Raw genomic sequence first — 19,096 nt, forward strand, 5'->3', positions numbered from 1 at the left:
ATAATAATAATAAAGACAGATTTTATTTATATTGCACCAACATATTCCACAGCACTGTACAATTTGTGGGGTTCAAGTACAGACATAAAGATACATTACAAAGAAGTAGTCACTTCACACAATGGGACTGAGGGCCCTGCTCGCAAGAGCTTAGAATCTATGAGGTAGAGGGGGTGACACATGAGGTAGCAGGGGCAGCATCGGAGGTAGCATTGCTTATACAGAGGTCAGACAATTCTGTAATAGAGGTTACTGTCATTACACAAACATAAAACTGTATGAGCTGTCACCAGTCGTGTCCTTAATGTGTAGATGGTGCCTGGATATATAAAGTTAGTCTGAAATGGCATCATATCATGTGGGGTAATGTGGGAGCTGAAACAGAGAAGGGTTCATTTTAGGGATTCTAATGATGGTACTGAAGAGTTTACATTAGGAATTGTGATAGGCCTGTCTGAAAAGATGTGTCTTTAGTTTGCGCTTGAAGCTGTAGAAATTGGGAGTTAATCTGATTGTCCGGGGTAGAGCATTCCAGAGAAGTGGTGCAGCTCGGGAGAAGTCTTTTATACGAGCGTGCGAGGTTCTGATAATAGAGGATGTAAGTGTTAGGTCCTTGAATGAATGGAGAGCACGGGTTGGTAGACGGAGATGAGGGAGGAAATGTAGGGAAGTGCAGCATTATGGAGAGCCTTGTGGATGAAGGTGATAAGATTATATTGTATTCTGTAATGGATAGGCAGCCAATGTAAGTGACTGGCACAGCCAGGAGGGATTGCGGTAGCGTTTAGACCAGTGATGGTGAACCTTTTTGAGACCGAGTGACCAAACTGCAACCCAAAACCCACTAAATTATTGCAAGGTGTCAACACGGCAATTTAACCTTACTACTCTGCGGATCCACAATTGCAGACAGTTACGTATCCACAAATTACAGTCATGTGAATGGGGCTTTACAGAGCTTGTCCTGAAAGGTAAAAGCCTTTGCATTTGGTACTTTTGAACAATTAATGTTCACTATTTACATTGCACAGGATCTGTTTTATAGTGAGCGTGCAATGTAATTACATCCTGTACTAATATTATGTCTGCTATAAAACAAATACTGTGTGATATAAATAGTGAGGGGAACCCACACGGTACAATCTGCCCCACAGTGGCCCACACACAGTATTATATGCTCCACAGTAGCCCCCTCCCCACACAGTATTAAATGCTCCACAGTAGCCACCTCTCCCCACACACAGAGCAGACACACACAATTATACTTACCTCAAGTCCCATGAAGAGTCGCTAAACATGCTCCACTTTTGACTTACATCGTCACGCCTGTATTGAGGCAGAGGTCACACTCTGCACATACAGTTGAAAGAAGGGATCTTTCCCAGATTCCCTGTTAGTGAGCGATCCGGGCAATGGTGAGCGTGTCAAGTGAGATGGCTCTTTGTGCCCTCTCTGGCACGCGTGTCATAGGTTCGCCATCACGGGTCTAGCCCTTTTCTTTCCAAGGATGTAGCTCTACATCCTCCCAGCGTGTCACTTGCCTAGCCGAGGACGTAGCTGCTACGTCCTTATTTCTAATACCCATATCGCTGGACTCGTTTGGACTATGAAGATAATTTTAGATTCATTTTAAAGGTGAGAATCTCATCTGTAAAATATTATCAAGTTCTTCATGTTAATCTTTACTGTGCCAAAGGGATTCACTGTTGAAAACGCTATTGGAGATTGAGATCTCATTGAAGATCTCAATTCCCGACAGCGTTTTTAACAGCAATTCGCTAAAAATCTGTAAGGGCTATTATTAAGATCTTTAAGAGATTCTCATCTTTAAAATGAATCTAAAATTATCTTCATAGCCCAAACGAATCCTGAGATACAGGACTTTAAATTGTCCCCACCTCCTGTCTCAGGACGCATTAGTGAAACAGGAAGGGGGGAGGAGGAGCAGCCTGCACAGAGACAGAGAGACAGAGAAGCATTTTCTCTGTCCCTGTGCACAACCTGTATGCGACCCGGGGGGGGGGGGGTGATTCAGTCCCTATTTCCCCCCTTCTGTCAATCAAAGAGCATACTATACTTTTGTCTTTGATTGTCACATACAGGTATAATATAATTCCCCCTAGCTTTACTAGTGGGATATTCTTATGTTATACCCCCTTAACATAACCATTATTATTATTATTGTTGTTTATTTATATAGCACCATTAATTCCATGGTGCTTTACATTTGGGGGTTTACATACAATACACAAAATATACAGGTAGATATAATACTAACAGTGACCGACTAGCACGGTGGGGTAGAGGGCCTTGCCCGTGAGGGATTACAATCTATGGGGGAAGGGGGTAGAAACAGAAGGAGAGGGGGAGACAGTTCAGATGGTGGTGTGGTGATAGTGTTATTGGAAGTTGTAGGCCTTCCTGAATAGGTGAGTCCTCAGGGCCTTCTTGAATCCTGTGATTGTGGGGATCAGTCTTATGTGTCTTGGTAGGGAGTTCCAGAGTATGGGAGATGCACGGGAGAAATCTTGGAGGCGGTTGTGTGAGGAGCGGATGAGAAAAGAGCGTAATAGGAGGTCATTGGAGGATCTGAGGTTACGTGTGGGCAGGTAGTGGACATTAGTTCAGAGATATATGAAGGGGACAGGTTGTGGATCGCTTTGAATGTTAACGTTAATAGCTTGAACTCAATTCGCTGGGCTATAGGTAGCCAGTGGAGGGACTGGCAGAGGGGAGCAGCCGATGAAGATGGGGGGGTTAGGTGGATTAAGCGAGCAGCACAGTTTAAGGTGGACTGGAGAAGGGCGAGGGTGTTTGCTGGGAGTCCATGGAGAAGGGTGTTGCAGTAGTCTAGGCGGGAGATTATGAGGGCCTGGACGAGCATCTTGGTAGTTTCCTGGGTGAGGAAGGGGCGAATTCGGTGGATGTTCTTGAGCTGGAGGCGGCAGGAGGTGTTGAGGGCTTGAATATGTGGCTTGAAGGATAGGTCAGAGTCCAGGGTTACCCCAAGGCATCGGGCCTGTGGGACAGGGGTAATTGTGGTTCCATTAACTTTGATAGATGGGTCAGGTGGAGGGGCCATACAGGATGGGCTGAAGATGATAAACTCTGTTTTCTCCATGTTGAGTTTGAGAAAGCGGGAGGAGAAGAAGGAGGCTACGGCCGCTAAACAATCTGGAATTCTGGCCAGCAGAGAGAGGGCGAGGTGAGGAGGTGGTGTGCGAGTGGGAGACGCTGAATGTGCGGTCGGTGAGGTATGAGGAGATCCAGGAATGGGCCTGGTCTGAGATACCAAGGGATGAGAGAATTTCTAACAGGAGGGAGTGGTCAACTGTGTCAAAGGCAGAGGAGAGGTCGAGGAGAAGGAGGACAGAGTAATGGCGCTTGGCTTTGGCAGTTAGCAGATTATTAGTGACTTTTGTTAGGGCAGTTTCAGTGGAGTGCCGGCGTCTGAAGCCTGACTGTAGTCTGTCAAAGAGCAGGTTGGATGAGAAATAGGAGGAGAGTTCGGATTGGACATGCTGCACAAGAAGTTTTGAGGCGTACGGGAGCAGTGAGATGGGACGATAGTTGGCAGGAGAGGACGGGTATATTAAAAGTTCTGTTCTGTCCTACCAGCACACAGGGGCAGAAATACCCCATCATTGTGCTGCTGCTGGGACTAAGGAAAAACAGATTAATATCATAATCAATGTTCGTTTTGGTCCTGGCCGCCTCAGGGGTAGCTCCAATTTATAGCCAACATCTTTAAAGGGGTTGTCTGGGCCTAATTTTTTATGGCCACTTCACTGGCCCAACTTATTGTAGTGTTGGGTCACCGCACTGAGACGTCCCGTGTCCCTTTCCTGTGGTCGCTGATTGGCCTCAGAGGTCATGTGCGGCAGGAACTTTCCCCACAAGAAAACACTAGAGCAGCAGGACCGGATCGAGTTGCGAGAAACCAGAGCAGCAGGGACAGGTGAGTGTTTTTGCTTAATTTTTTTTTATTTTTTCACCTTCCCTGGCCTAATATAAAAAATTGTTATCCTGGACAACCTAATGATTCCACCTTTTATAGCCATAATGCCCCATAATTACCCTTTATATAAATGATCCTCTTTATAGCTATAATGCCCCATAAATAACCCCCCCCAAAACAGAAAAATTCATAGTTGTACTCGCCTACCTGCGATCCTTTGAAGGACGGGGACAGAGCAGCTGCCTCCTCTTCTAGTTGTAGTATAATACATCAGCACACCAAAATTCAATGTATCAAAAACTTTATTCCGTAATCTTTTTTTTGTTTTTTGTCTCACTGCTGTACTTCATTTGAATTCTATAGTATTTGTATATTGTGTGACTTTTTTATATACTTGATGATTATGGTGTTATACTTTTATATTAACACCCAAATTTTGAAGTCACATGGTTTTTATTACTTTATCTGATTACACTAAATATGATAATATATGGCTAATGTATATTCTAATTTTAGATGTCATGCAGATGAAGGTCCTTGAGACCAAAACATTCAGACTTTGACATCGAATATCCAGATACTCTATTTTGTGTGTTTAACTTTTTTCTATGAAGATTATGGAATAAAGTTTTTCATACATTGAATTTTGGTCTGAAATGTATTATATTACAATTTGTGATGGGACTACCCAAATACTTTTTGGCATCCATTTATGGGAATAATTTGTTCCCCTGTAAGGAGTGCATATCTTTTGTATATATTTGCCTCCTCTTCTTAAGGTGCGATCTATGCGCCATAATCACATATAGGACGTCTGTGTCTCAGCTCAGGAGGAGCGATGTTGTGACGTTATCGCGCCCGTCTGTGCTGAGGAGCAGACATCTTGTCTCTTCTCTTGGTAACTTGTAAACCGCAAGCCTGAAGCGTCTTGCGATTTACAAGGTACCACATCAGCAGGATGCATCTTACCTAGATCAGTGTCCTGGAGATACCAATCTAGTTAAAAGTACCGAGAGTATTAATGACGGCCAGGGGTGGACACCCACAGAGTCACATGGGGGTCCCTGGCAGCTGAAGAGGAGAGGCCACGTGCAGGAGCGGGGAGAGGTAAGGGAATAGGGTCCGTTACTGGACCTCAGCGGAGGACCGGTAGAGTCCCCTGAAGACATGGTGCCCATCAGGGGGATTTACCAGTACCCTGGTGGCCAGTCTGACCCTGGCTCTGCTCCATACACATCATACACACACAGCTCTGCTCCGTACACATCATACACACACAGCTCTGCTACATCCACACTGTAACTACATCCTGATTCTGACACGTACACTTCAGCTCATCCAGCACCGACCACAACCAGCACAGCAGAGTCCTGTATACACTGAGCACGTGACCTGGTAACACCTCACCATGTGATCACTTGACTCCTCCTACTGATCACATTACAGTGACATCATCACAGGTCCTTTAGCTCTTCCAGGACTACAGTAGTAGATTCCTCCTCTCCTATATATGGTGTACAGGTAGAGGTAAGTGTCTATATATATATATATATATATATATATATATATTAATAAATAATAAATTTTATTTATATAGCGCCAACATATTCCGCAGCACTGCACAATTTGTAGGGTTCAGATACAGACAGATACAAAACAAAGAACGTCATTTCACACAATGGGACAGAGGGCCCTGCTCACAAGAGCTTACAATCTATGAGGTAGAGAGGATGACACAAGAGGTAGCAGGGGCGGCATTGCTTATACAGTGTTCAGACAATTTTGTAATAGAGGTTACTGTCATTACACAAACAAAGCTTTATGGGCCGTCATTAGTAGTGTCCTTTAACATGTGGATAGAGCATGGACAAATATGTTAGGCTGAAAAGGCATCAAGAAGGGTTTGCATTAGGAATTGTGATAGGCCTGTCTGAAAAAATGCGTCTTTAGTTTGCGTTTGAAACTGTAGAAATTGGGAGTTAATCTGATTGTCCGGGGTAGAGCATTCCAGAGAAGTGGTGCAGCTCGGGAGAAGTCTTGTATACGAGCGTGGGAGGTTCTGATAATAGAGGATGTAAGTGTTAGGTCATTGAGTGAGCGGAGAACACGGGTTGGGCGGTAGACAGAGATGAGGGAGGAAATGTAGGGAGGTGCAGCATTATGGAGAGCCTTGTGGATGAGGGGGATAACTTTATATTTTATTCTATATTGAATAGGCAGCCAATGTAGCATATATGTATATCTACATTTGTACTTGAGAAACGTTCCGGTGAGGACCGATACGTGGTGTAATGCTTTTTCCAATAAAAGGACATTTTTCCATCCATACAAGTTGTTGACAGACTGGATTTTTTTTTTTTTTGTATATATCTGATGTGTGTGTATAGTCACGGTCATTGTCAGGCTTCCTGAGCCACATCAACCTGCACATGGCCACCTACTTGCTGTGGTCACTATTGATCTCAGCGCTTAAAGTGGGAGTCCAGCTGTGATTTACTGCCATGATAAGTGTGTGCATACTAAGACTAGAGATGGGTGAACTGATTCTGGGCCTCCACCTATTATATCTGAAGAGACCCAATAGTATAATAATTTCACTTCCAGTTTTATTCGAACTTGTTCAATCTGAAACGCGTCTTGTGAGATTCGCCCATCTCTAAGTAAGACCATGTAGTGCAAGGATGGACCAAGTTGCCGATTTTGCAGTTACAAATCCGGAACAAGAAGGACCCGCGCTGAATGGTTAGGTGAATAACGACTTTTTATTGAACAACACACTACGCGTTTCGGGCATTCACTCTGCCCTTCCTCAGGTGCAATAGTTCTGATGGAAAATGTGGAATAAACAGGCCAGACCGACCCTGCTTAGCTTTACGTCTCAGAGCCAAAGTATGATAAGGACCTTTGTTGCGATGTTCCCTGATGGAAAACAGGCCAAACCCAATACTTCAGAGATTAGCTCTTTTTTTTAAAAAATTCTTTATTTAAATATAAACCAAAACAAATACAACAAAAAGGCAGGGGAAGGCCGAAAGACCAACCCAGCCAGAGTCGAAACAAAAAAGAGCACGGCCAGTATGAATGGGAATAACAAGGGAAGCAGCAAGGGGAAGATCAGAACGAGACAAAACACAGTAAATAAATTACAATCACAGTATGAAGAACCAGTGAGGAAGGGGAAGAGAAAGAGAAAAAAAAAAAAAAAAGGGGGGGACCCAGGGCTCTGGGAGCAAAATCTCACTAACTGTTCGCCGAGGGTCTCAACCAACAATATCTCTGTAGGATTGAGTGCCCTGGAAAAGAAACCAGGGCATCCAGGCAACCATATAGGCCACATATACGTCACGGAGAGAAGCAGTGAGGTCCTCCATGGTCCTGATATCTTCCACTTTATGAACCCAATAGCGGAGGGAGGGGGGATTAGTAGATTTCCAGAGGGCCAGAATACACACCCTAGCTGCATTAAGCATATGGCTCATAGAGGATTTGCGATATGAGCGAAGAGGAAGATCCGACAAATGGAGCAAAAAGAAGGCCGGGATGAAGGGAAGAGTGGAAAACTTGACAGAGAACCCTGTGAACTCCAGTCCAGAAATCAGTGAGAGCAGGACAATCCCAAAACACATGTAAGAGGGTCCCCTCCCCAGAGCCACAGCACCAATAAACAGAAGAAGAGGCGAGAAAAATTTTATGCAGCCTCGAGGGGACGAGGTACCATCGGACTTGGACTCTGTAAAACAACTATGGTAAGCATCAGGGAACCTAGAGGAGGAAAGAGAGGGTGAAGGCCCCCTCACGGAAATGGGTTTCCTGGATAAAGGCAACCTGGGTTCTCTTACCCCAGAGCATGCGGAGCAAGGAGGACCGTTTCTCGGGAGTGTTGAGGCCGTTGGCTATCATTTGTGTGAAATGACTTTCTTTGTAATGTATCTTTCTGTCTGTATTTGAACCCTACAAATTGTACAGCGCTGCGGAATATGTTGGAATATCTATAAGTCCCGCCTGAATCCAGGATGCGTTGTAAGGTAGGTTTCAGAAGCCGTCTCATGGCCAAAGTACGGCGGGAAACGTCTGGGAGGAGGGAGACTTGGCCATCTAAGAAAGGAACCGGACCATGCTTCCAAGCCGCTTGGAGGATCTCTTCCTTCTCCCTATAAAAGTGTACCCTGCAAAGGACATATCGGGGTTCCAAAGAGGTGGCACGTCTGCACCCTGTCAATATTTATCTCCGAGTCCATCGGGCAGGAGAGGACAGTGTTAAAGATGGAGACCGCAATAGAACACAACTCAGCAGTACCAACAGCGTCTGGGATACCACGCAGCTTTATATTATTTCTTCTGCCCCTGTTTTCCTGATTGTCCACCTGAAGCAAGATATGTCGGTTAAAGTCACGCTGGGAGGCCAAGGATTTTTCAACCGCCTCCAGGCGGTGATCAATGGAAACGGTATTTTGTTGTTGGACAGTGACTTGCTCAGACAATGACTGGAGCTTGGCCTTAAACCCAGAGAAAATCTTATCTTGCCTCTCCTCCACTCTGCGTACAAACCCCTCCAGGTCACTTTTAGTAGGCATGTTGTGAAGAAGCTGCCAGATGTCAGACAATTTAGGACGCTTGGAGCGGCAAGCGGCCGATAAGGAATCCTGTTGGGAAGAGTCAGAAGAGCGAGGGGTGTGCTGTTTCATCTAGATGTAATCATACCGTTCATACATACTGTAGATTGTATCCTTTGTAATCCATGCTGCCACCTGCTGTCCTTTTTTTCGTATGACAACCTGTAGTTAATTAATTCTGTACATGCCTTCGCTTCCTGGTTCAAGGGTAACTGTTTTCTGTTTTCACTATCACTAGTCTCCATTTTCTCTGGGAGAGAAACACTTGGACTGAGCAGCAGAAGGCATCAGTTTTCGACCACACTCACACTTATCACAAACTACACTTATAAGTAGTTGCCTGCATTCCTGGAGAAGTGCTGCATTACCATCACATGCTGCATGTCCAGTCTTCCAAATAAACAAGCCTGAACTTCACCATTCCTGATGTGCATCATCTCTCTGGACTCTGAGCAACATGGTCCTGTCTGCCCTGCATTGAGGAAACGAAGGTAGGACCTCTCCCAGCCCCTATCCACCTGCCACATCTTCATTCACCTCATGTGGGGACAGAACAAGGGGCGCGAAGGACTGCTGGAGTAGAAGAAAAGTCCATCTCCTGTCCGGATGTTGACGCAGCAGTAGAAGCCAACTGCGGCGGTATGGAGGTCAGAGGCTCCTCAGTAAGGGCCAGGGGGTCCAAGGAGACGCAGGGTAGAACAGGTACCCCCACGTGGAGGGATACAGACCCAGGAGGCCGGGGGGAGGCCTTGGACTCAGGACAAACAGCAGCTATGGATCCCCTGCAGGTTTGGAGAGGCTATGGAGCAGGGATGCACTGTAGAGCATGAGGGAGCACAGGAGACTGCAGGGGGGCGACAACAGGCAGTAATACAGAGTCCTCAGGAGCAGGTAAGACAGAAGCACCTGTGAGGGGCTGGGAGGCGACAGATGTAGGACACAGTTCAGTGGGCTGAAGGAGGAGGGCAGGAGGAACAGAGCAGCCGCCATTTTGAGTGCCAGAGGGGGAGACAGATGGTACCTGCATATCCATGGGCGCAGAGCCAGGCACAGTGGAGGGCGAAGGGAGCCGATCTCCGGGTCCCTGGGAGTTCCGCTGCAGGGATCCCGTCTGCGCAAACACAGAGGAAGCTGTCGGCAGGACCGGAGCATTGGCGGAAGAGGCGCGCGCCGTCGCCATTTTGGAGCGGAGAGGCTGCGCTGTCGGCATCGAAATGGGCCATTTGCGGCTCTAATCGGGCTGAAGAGGGAGCCTTTCGTCCCAGGCGACGCACCATCGCTTGGCAAGGCTTGTGGAAAGGCTGTTGGGGTCCGGGAGCTCCTGTAGGACACGTCTTCACGCTTGCATGTCTAGGCCACGCCCCCCGAAAAGCAGACCTCTTGTCTCTTCTCTTGGCAACATGTAAAGTGCAAGCCTGAAGTGTTACAAGATAACAGTAGGATACCTCTTACCTAGATCAGTGTCCTGGAGATGCCTAGATGATCTAGTTAAAAGTACCAAGAGTATTAATGACGGCCCCTGGAAGTAGAAGAGGAGAGGCCACGAGCAGGAGTGGGGAAAGGTAAGTGAATAGGATCCGTTACTGGACCTCAGCAGAGGACTGGTAGAGCCCCCTAAAGACATGGTGCCCAGCAGGGGGATTTACCGGTACGCACACGCGCAATACAGACAACGAATGAGGGGGTCTCGGTGTCTCTCTCTCTTTCCCTCCCTCAGGCGCTTACACTTCGTTCAGCAGCAGCATCTCCGATGATCTCTCTGTCTCTCTCACGTGCGCGCTTTGTGATACCCAATGGTGTTCTCTGCTCTGCTGTTGCCTCAGGAGTTTTTGTTCGTGAAGGAAAATGTGGGAAGGGGGGCGGGAGGAGGAGCAAGCTGGAGAGTCGGAAAAGGACACAAAACAACGATTTGACGAGGAACTGTCCAAAATTCAAGGGAACGCTGACAAATCCAGTATTTGCTTAAGCCAAACTACTTACCAGAAGTTAATCAATGATATCTAAAACACGCACACCAAAACATGACTACTAAGAAGGAACCCAGGGACTATCGGTTGCTGAATCGCTACGTATGTGATGATGATGATTGTAGGAAACAAAAGTCAACTCATTGATCCTGTTACAGAAGGAGTCAGTACTATCCAGTATGATGTCACGGACTGTTATCACTACATTTCACGCCACTTCATGGAGCAGCTCGTTTTGGTTCATACTTTGCCTAAATAGCATTGGGCCTTCTATACAACATCTAGGCAACGTACGGAACGATTCTCTCATCTCATACATTGCCTACAAATGCCGGGCACTGACTATGACATCATCACAGGTCCTTTAGCTGTTCCAGCAGAGTAACAAGGAACCTGACTCCTCCCACACATGATCACATGGTCATGACATCATCACAGGTCCTTTAACTCTTCCAGGACAACAGCAGGACGATTCCTCCTCTCCTATATATATATAGTGTACAGGTGGAGGTCAGTGTGTATATATCTATATATATAATGTGTGTGTATAATCACGGTCATTGTTAGGATTACTGAGCCACATCAACCCGCACATGCCCCAATTTGCCCCTTTAGTAGCCCAGACATGGCATTGTGACCAACACACAGTGTAATGTCCCAGTCATTCATGTCCCAGATAGAATAATGTCCCGCCTTGTTTAGTTCCCCACACGGTATAATGCCCTCTCATTGTGCTCCCCGCAGTATAATGCCCCCTCATTGTGCTCCCTGCAGTATAATGCCCCCTCATTGTGCTCCCCGCAGTATAATGCCCCCTCATTGTGCTCCCCGCAGTATAATGCCCCCTCATTGTGCTCCCCGCAGTATAATGCCCCCTCATTGTGCTCCTTCCCTGCGGCTGACAGCCTTTTTTGCTGCGCATTACAACTATTCATATTTTAATTTCTTCTCCACGGAGAGAGCGGGCCTCGGAACGGTGGCGGCAGAGGTTTTTGGATTTCTCCCCACCTCCAGACCATAGTCATCTGTGACCTTTACCAACATCATACAGAGCCTGAGGAAGGTCTACTCGGACCGAAAACGTTTGCTCCATTAAGCTCTACTAGAGATGAGCGAACACTAAAATGTTCGAGGTTCGAAATTCGATTCGAACAGCCGCTCACTGTTCGAGTGTTCGAATGGGTTTCGAACCCCATTATAGTCTATGGGGAACATAAACTCGTTAAGGGGGAAACCCAAATTCGTGTCTGGAGGGTCACCAAGTCCACTATGACATCCCAGGAAATGATACCAACACCCTGGAATGACACTGGGACAGCAGGGGAAGCATGTCTGGGGGCATAAAAGTCACTTTATTTCATGGAAATCCCTGTCAGTTTGCGATTTTCGCAAGCTAACTTTTCCCCATAGAAATGCATTGGCCAGTGCTGATTGGCCAGAGTACGGAACTCGACCAATCAGCGCTGGCTCTGCTGGAGGAGGCGGAGTCTAAGATCGCTCCACACCAGTCTCCATTCAGGTCCGACCATAGACTCCGCCTCCTCCGGCAGAGCCAGCGCTGATTGGCCGAAGGCTGGCCAATGCATTCCTATGCGAATGCAGAGACTTAGCAGTGCTGAGTCAGTTTTGCTCAACTACACATCTGATGCACACTCGGCACTGCTACATCAGATGTAGCAATCTGATGTAGCAGAGCCGAGGGTGCACTAGAACCCCTGTGCAAACTCAGTTCACGCTAATAGAATGCATAGGCCAGCGCTGATTGGCCAATGCATTCTATTAGCCCGATGAAGTAGAGCTGAATGTGTGTGCTAAGCACACACATTCAGCACTGCTTCATCACGCCAATACAATGCATTAGCCAGTGCTGATTGGCCAGAGTACGGAATTCGGCCAATCAGCGCTGGCTCTGCTGGAGGAGGCGGAGTCTAAGGTCGGACCTGAATGGAGACTGGTGTGGAGCGATCTTAGACTCCGCCTCCTCCAGCAGAGCCAGCGCTGATTGGCCGAATTCCGTACTCTGGCCAATCAGCGCTGGCCAATGCATTCTATTAGCCCGATGAAGTAGAGCTGAATGTGTGTGCTTAGCACACACATTCAGCTCTACTTCATCGGGCTAATAGAATGCATTGGCCAATCAGCGCTGGCCAATGCATTCTATTAGCTTGATGAAGCAGAGTGTGCACAAGGGTTCAAGCGCACCCTCGGCTCTGATGTAGCAGAGCCGAGGGTGCACAAGGGTTCAAGTGCACCCTCGGCTCTCCTACATCAGAGCCGAGGGTGCGCTTGAACCCTTGTGCAGCCTCGGCTCTGCTACATCAGAGCCGAGGGTGCGCTTGAACCCTTGTGCACACTCTGCTTCATCAAGCTAATAGAATGCATTGGCCAGCACTGATTGGCCAGAGTACGGAATTCGGCCAATCAGCGCTGGCCAATGCATCCCTATGGGAAAAAGTTTATCTCACAAAAATCACAATTACACACCCGATAGAGCCCCAAAAAGTTATTTTTAATAACATTCCCCCCTAAATAAAGGTTATCCCTAGCTATCCTTGACTGTACAGCTATCCCTGTCTCATAGTCACAAAGTTCACATTCTCATATGACCCGGATTTGAAATCCACTATTCGTCTAAAATGGAGGTCACCTGATTTCGGCAGCCAATGACTTTTTCCAATTTTTTTCAATGCCCCCGGTGTCGTAGTTCCTGTCCCACCTCCCCTGCGCTGTTATTGGTGCAAAAAAGGCGCCAGGGAAGGTGGGAGGGGAATCGAATTTTGGCGCACTTTACCACGCGGTGTTCGATTCGATTCGAACATGGCGAACACCCTGATATCCGATCGAACATGTGTTCGATAGAACACTGTTCACTCATCTCTAAGCTCTACCAATAAACACATTTGTTGGGTTGACACGTACACCTGTTTGAAGCTCTTTCTTTGTCCTCTTATTGTGCTCCCTGCAGTATAATGCCCACTCATTGTGCTCCCCGCAGTATAATGCCCCCTCATTGTGCTCCTTGCAGTATAATGCCCCCTCATTGTGCTCCCCACAGTATAATGCCCCCTCATTGTGCTCCTTGCAGTATAATGCCCCCTCATTGTGCTCCCTGCAGTATAATGCCCCCTCATTGTGCTCCCCGCAGTATAATGCCCCCTCATTGTGTTCCCCGCAGTATAATGCCCCCTCATTGTGCTCCTTGCAGTATAATACCCCCTCATTGTGCTCCCCGCAGTATAATGTCTTCTCCTTCTGTTCCCCACAGAAAAATACACAAATAAAAACTAACACTCCCCTTCCCCCACTGCAGTCCACTCTGATCTCTACTTCAGGTGGTTTGGGAGCAGAAGATACAATGTCACTACATCTCCTCTGCTGCTTCTAATCTGCTTTGAGCAGAGACAGGGACTGAATGATCCTTCACCATTGTCCTCCATCTGCATTGTACAGGACACAGATGGGGCTGAAGTCCCTTCCTTTCTCCTTTATTACTGAGCCTATTATGGAGATTTTACATTACTGTGTTCCAGCAGCCAGAACTATATTACTTGTCCACTGTAGATGTATGGGCACTTGTTTTTCACAGGACAAGTTGTCATTTTTCATGGCAATATTGTCTGGTACATATAATTTATTGACTGACTTTTTGGGGAATGGTTGGGGGACAGAAAACAAAACATTATTTCCACCATTACTTTACACTATTTACAGAGCAGCAGAAAAAACCTGATCCTTTTTCCTCTGGGTCAGGTCTATCATGGTAAATAATATTAGATTTTTGTGTTCCAGTAAGAGCTGCACATGGGCTTGTTTTTTGTTTTTGCAGATTCAGTTAAATATTTTCAGGAACTATTCTGGGGTATACTATATTGTTTTTACAATTTTATTTATACCATTCACCATGTGATTTAATTGCAAAATCTTTGTCATACATAGAGGCCTCTTGGGGTATGTTCACATGGCAGAAAATGGATTCCACGTGTGAACCATACCACGCAGTTAGCCACAATGCAGTGCACCAGCATCCCGTTGTTGCATTCCGCTCCAGATTAGGCCTGAATGAATGGGCCTAATTGGTAGGGAGTCTCGCGCCACGGACGCTGTGGCTGAGTCAGCCGCGGAATCCACAACAAGATAGATCATCTCGCTTTTTTTTCCCACTACTAGTTAGCAGAAAAAAGAAGTGAGCGGCTCCCACTGAAGTCAATAATAATAATTTCACTTCCAGTTTTATCCGAACTTGTTCAACCTGAAACACATCTTGTTAGGTTTGCCCATCTCTAAGTAAGACCATGTAGTGACAGTGATGCAATAATATGTCACCATGTGCTACATAGCGGCTGTCAAGTACGTGTTCATTTACCCAGCCCATATCCACACAAACTACTGTAAAGAGTTATTCAGCTCCTGCCCCAATCCATATACAGAGAGAGAATATAAAAGATCTACCCCGTATTATCTCCTCACATGTTATATGTTATTATCTTCAGGAATTGTCTATATTTGCATGGGATTGTATATGACTTTACATTGACTTAAATTCTTTCCAATCATGTTCCTACGGTATAGGAGCCTCTCAATGGATAAGGACAAGATGACGGAGAAAATATTACATCTCACCCTAGAGATCCTGCACCAGCTTACTGGAGAGGTGAGAGATTCTGATGATGTCACATTACATCATTCTTATCTATAGTAATAACAGATGATATGACTGGAGAGGTGAGGGACTCTGGGACTGGATGGAGTGATATTTATTAATGTGTCTCTCCATAAACAGGATTACACAGTAGTGAAGAAGACCTCTAGTGGGCGCTGTCAGGCTCCTGTATCTGAAGGATGGGGGAGAACCCTGAGCCCAATCCCGGGGCCTCCACCTCACTCCCTGATACATGAGGAGATCAATGGACAGAAGATCCTAGAACTCACCAACAAGATGATTGAGCTGCTGACTGGAGAGGTGACACTGCTGGGAATGCTGGGACATTATACAGGAGCTCTATGAAGGGATCTGGTGATGACTGTATCATTGTGTTGTCAGGTTCCTATAAGGTGTCAGGATGTCACTGTCTATTTCTCCATGGAGGAGTGGGAGTATTTAGAAGGACACAAAGATGTGTACAAGGAGGTGATGATGGAGGATCAGCAGCCCCTCACATCAGCAGGTAATAGACATGACTAAATACACACGGCCTCTCATTATCTGTATGGAAAGAATGAATTCAGTCCCTGTATGTGTTTCCTCCAGTTCCATCCAGTAAGAGAACATCACCGGAGAGATGTCCCAGTCCTCTTCTACTACAGGACTGTAAGGAAGAAAATGTCCTCCAGGATGATCAGGTAGATGAAGATAAGGTGACATAAGATCTTCCTCTGCCCTGTAGAAGGGCTGTACAGGTCTCGTGGTCAGTCTGGTTTTATCCCACAGTATTAGATGTTTTCCACTTGTGTAATGAGAAAAGTGGAGATGGCAGGATAAAGCTGACCATAGACATGACATGTTGTCTGGATCTTCTCACAGTTCTCTGGCTATGGAGGCTGCTGGTTGGAATAAGAAACCAACATGGTGGATTTATCAAGGAGACCTACAGCTATTTGGTCAGATAACTCCTGCTGTCATTTTTGGTGATCATGATAATGAATGATCTTTTCTTCTCCTATAAAATATTCCATGTGACTTCTCCAACCGTCTGGTGACTTTACAATATTTGTTTCACAGCTTTTGTATCTGGTTGAAGATCTGAACAATATTAATGCTCCGGAGACATATGTGAGGGGTAAGGAGGAGAGTACGGAGGACATTCCTACAGGTGACCGCCCAGGTGAGTAGTAACTAGAGATGAGGAATTGGTTCATAATGAGCCAGTTCTTTATGAATTTTTTCAAACAAACACTTTAGGTTCAACCAAACCTGAATTTTTTTTGGTTCTCCACCCACAAATCAATGCATTGCAAAAATTACTGCACATCTATTGGAGACTGCACAGAGGAGCTTGTAATAGAAGCAGTACAAAGACAAGCCTGGGATCCTTCAGTAGGCTTCTAGCTGTCATGGCAATGGATACTGTTTCAGGGGCCAGCAATCTACCCCAAAACAGTGGTGCCAGAGGCATAGCTAATGGTTTGGCACAGGGGACAAACATATCCACGTGAGCCCCCAAGCAGTTCTATCGATATTATTACTATGCAGTGACCGCACAGTGGTAGATATCGGCTCTACAGACCATTTGGGTGAATAAAGCGCAGTTACATTTTGTGAGTTACATGTGACGTCTTGTTCACATTTCTCGTCTCTTCCCTCTGGACCGCCATGAACAATTCTTCCAGCAGTGTCTTGTCTCTGTAAAGTTTTCAGCACAGACATCTTTGGCTCCTCACTTTTCCTGACACCTGACCCACATTATCCTCACCTACATAGAATCCCCATCCTGCTACTACCCCAATTCTAAGGGTCCTTCCCACGATGTGACGCAGAGTTGATTCTGACATGTAAACTTGTGTCAAAGTCAGCGCTGCAAAACAGAATCCCATTGATTTCAATGTGTTACGTGCGCTAAATGGGGTGCGTTAAGGACAAAACCGTATAGGGTAAAAATAGGGATTTTCTGTTCTTCCCTATGATGCTCCACCAATGTGGATACCCCGCCTATTGACATTGGTAAGACTTCCAATTTCTTTTATTCTATGTTCACCATTATACTGCTGTAGTGACAATTGGAATTGAGGGTATTTTAAGGATCCAGTTTTAGTAATTAATATTAACAATAACAATGGACAATAAGCCAGTCTTGCCTTGATTTTTAGCCTCTGACCATTTACCACTGATGTTCCTAGAAGTACAGGCCGATAGTTTTGCACCTTCCTTTTTGAATCACCCTGTAGTAAGGACTATGTAGCAGAATACGGCAAAACTGCTTGTAAAATGCCAGGCTAGTGGGGGAAAGTCATTGGACCCAATTATAGTCAATGAGATTGGTCAGACACAGTTGGGATTCTTCATAGAAACCAATGTTTCAGTTATAGTTTCATTGTTCTTCTCCTATAATGGAGCAAAACAAGAGGAATAAAAATGTTTATGTGAACAGAGCCTAAGTCAGTTAGTCACTGAATTTCACTCAATGCCTTGTAATTTGTATGGACATTTTTATATAGAAATGCTATAAAATCTTAATATAATGTTAATGATATAATATTCATACATTATAAAATCAGTTTTCTTCTTGGCAGATGACTGTACCAGGAGCTCAGAGGAACATCTCATATCTTCAAATTATAAAGCAGATGACGGTGGTATCACACAAGATACATATGAAGAACATGCCATTATCCCAAATATTCCCTCACCCCTTCACAGCCAAGATCTATCATCTCTTTCTTCTATACACATCCTATCTTCTAATCCATCACAGACTGTTACACAAGAAAAGATTCACAAAGAGGAGAAGCCATATTCATGTTCAGAATGTGGGAAATGTTTTACATCTAAATCAGATCTTGTTAAACATCAGAAAACTCATAAAGGGGAGAAGCCATATTTATGTTCAGAATGTGGGAAATGTTTTTCATATGAATCAAAATTTTTGATGCATAAGAGATCTCACACAGGGGAGAAGCCATATTCATGTTCAGAATGTGGGAAATGTTTTACATCTAAATCAGATCTTGTTAAACATCAGAGAATTCACACAGGGGAGAAGCCATATTCATGTTCAGAATGTGGGAATTGTTTTACAAGTAAATCAAATCTTGTTACACATCGCAGATTTCACACAGGGGAGAAGCCATATTCATGTTCAGAATGTGGGAAATGTTTTACAATTAAATCAGATCTTGTTAAACATCACAGATCTCACACAGGGGAGAAGCCATATTCATGTTCAGAATGTGGGAAATGTTTTACAAGTAAATCAGATCTTGTTAAACATCACAGTTCTCACACAGGAGAGAAGCCATATTCATGTTCAGAATGTGGGAAATGTTTTACAAGAAAATCAGTTCTTGTTAAACATTACAGATCTCACACAGGGGAGAAGCCATATTCATGTTCAGAATGTGGAAAATGTTTTATATCTAAATCAAATCTTGTTACACATCAAAGAATTCACACAGGGGAGAAGCCATATTCTTGTTCAGAATGTGGGGAATATTTTAGGTGGAAGTCACATTTTGTTACACATCAGAGAATTCACACAAGGGGTAAACCATTGTCATGTTCAGAAATTTGAACGTGGGAAACATTCAACAAAAATTTCTTGTGGGAATGTGGGAAGTATTTAATTTATATCTTTTTTTTTATTCAAGTATTTTTATTAGGGTTTTCAAAAGTACATAAGGGGGGGGAACAGATCAAGAAATTGTGCTCACGTCACATCACAAGGTGAAAGTGAGCAGGCTAAACAATTTATACAAAGAAAAAGGTAACAATGTCGTATAAACAGGGCAGAACAATTTCTCTAGTAAGTCAGATATATAGCAGTGCAAACTGTAAGAACACAAAATAGGGAAAACATTCGGGCCGCTAATAACCCATAACTTGAGTCTATACGACTGAGACATGA

At 45.1% G+C, this 19,096-nt stretch overlaps 1 pseudogene; it reads left to right on the forward strand.

Moving 5' to 3' along the window:
- LOC142209930 (uncharacterized) overlaps positions 1-19,096 on the forward strand; it is a 520,021-nt pseudogene that overhangs the window by 205,914 nt on the left and 295,011 nt on the right.

Source organism: Leptodactylus fuscus, chromosome 6 (genome assembly GCF_031893055.1).
Source record: "Leptodactylus fuscus isolate aLepFus1 chromosome 6, aLepFus1.hap2, whole genome shotgun sequence".
Lineage (NCBI taxonomy): Eukaryota > Metazoa > Chordata > Amphibia > Anura > Leptodactylidae > Leptodactylus > Leptodactylus fuscus.